At 40.1% G+C, this 1,916-nt stretch overlaps 1 protein-coding gene across 2 annotated transcripts in view; it reads left to right on the plus strand.

The window, feature by feature from the left end:
• AMPD1 (adenosine monophosphate deaminase 1) overlaps positions 1 to 1,916 on the plus strand; it is a 33,306-nt gene that overhangs the window by 27,807 nt on the left and 3,583 nt on the right. The window lies entirely within an intron of this gene.

Raw genomic sequence — 1,916 nt, forward strand, 5'->3', positions numbered from 1 at the left:
GCCCGATTGTTGTAGTAGTATATTATTTCTCTGATTAGATTTGTTCCAAGGTATTTCATTTTTTGGGTGACCATTGTAAATGGTATGGTTTTCCTAATTTCCTTTTCAGAGAATATTGTTGTTGTTAGATGCTGTTTGAGTCAGTACTGACTCATAACAATGCTATACACAACAAAAAACACAGGACCTGGGCCAACCCACAGTCACTGTCATGCTTGAAACCACTGTTGCTGCCACTATGCCAGTCCATCTTGTTGGGGGTCTTCCTCTTCTTTGCTAACCCTCTGCTTCACCAAGCTTTATGTTCTTCTCATGAACTGGTCCGTCCTGATAATATGTATGAGAGATGAAGTCTGGCCATCCTGACCTCTAAAGAGCATTCTGGCTGTACTTCTTCCAAAACAGATTTGTTTGTTTTTTTGGCAGTCCATGGTACTTTTAATATTCTCCTGCAATACCGTAACTCAAATGCATCAATTCTTCTATGACCTTCTTTATTTATTGTCCTTTCACATACATATGAGGTTATTGAAAATACCATGGCTTGGGTCAGGCACAAGAGGTCTTTAAAAGAGGTCTTGTGCAGCAGATTTGCCTTATGCAATATGTCATTTAATATCTTGACCGTTGCTTCCATTAGTGTTGATGATTAAGCCAAGTAAAATTAAGTATTTGATAACTTCAATCTTTTCTCCATTTATCTTGATGTTATTTATTGGTCCAATGATAAGGATCTTTGTTTTCTTTCCATTGAGGTGCAAACCACACCAAAGGCTGTGATCTTTGATCTTCATCAGTTAAGTATTTTAACTCCTCTTTGCTTTCAGTATGCAAAGTTGTATCATCTGCATATCACAGGTTGTTAATGAGTCTTACTCCAACTCTGATGCTACGTTTTTCTTCATTTAATCCAGTTTCTCGAATTATTTGCTCAGTATACAGATTGCATAAATATGGTGAAAGAATATAATCCTGGTGCACACCTTTCCTATTTTTAACCATTCAGTCTTCCCTTGTTCTGTTCGAACAACTGCCGCTTGGTCTATGTACAGGTTCTTTTTATTTTTTTAAATGTTTTATTGTAAATTATGTGATAGTTTACATGGGAGAACATTAGTTTTACATTCATTTTCTATCAGATATCGTTTCATTGCCATGGTTACAATTCCCTCCATGCCTCATCAACCAACCAAAGGGTATACCCTGCAAGCCTGCCCCTCAGTCATCAGCATACAGCTCCTCTCCCTCTCTGTGTCTAAAGTCCCCAGCTGCTCCATCTCTCCATGTCGTCGTCTCTGCCTCCATGTCAGGCATCACTGCTTCTCTGGGTAGGTTCCCACTCTCTACTCTTCTCTCTTGATGGTCCCAGGGACCTCCGCTCCTAGAATGAAAAGTTAACCACTTCCCTCCTTGCTACAAAACATCTACCTTTACATTTCCAATCCTCACAATCAGTCCTGATAACAATTATTCACTATTGTATAACAAGAGACCTATCCGCATTTCCTTTCATCAGCCCTGCCTAGACAGATTGTATACTACTCAGTGGAGAATCTACCTTCCTTCACACCCTCTGGATCTAGGTTCCCTCTTGAAAGCTTGTAAACCAGTCACTTTTTGCCTTTGTAGCATCCCCATTTTGGGTAGCCAATGTCCAAGTTGCCCATCCCTGTCTACTCTGTGTATGGAGGGGGTGGGAATGATCCTTGCTATAAAGATTTGTTCCCTCTTTTGAGCTACTGCATCTATAGGTGTAGGTCAAATTCATCAAATTATATCAGATTACTATTTTTTTCCTCTTCTTTCTTCTTCTAGTTGAGCTCTGATCATCCAGTTATTGAAGCCAGGTTGTTGTTGTTGTTACGTGCCGTTGAGTCGGTTCCGACCCATAGCGACCCTGTACAGGGTTTCTGAGG

This window comes from Chrysochloris asiatica, unplaced genomic scaffold, assembly GCF_000296735.1.
Source record: "Chrysochloris asiatica unplaced genomic scaffold, ChrAsi1.0 scaffold00085, whole genome shotgun sequence".
In the NCBI taxonomy this organism is placed as follows: Eukaryota; Metazoa; Chordata; class Mammalia; order Afrosoricida; family Chrysochloridae; genus Chrysochloris; species Chrysochloris asiatica.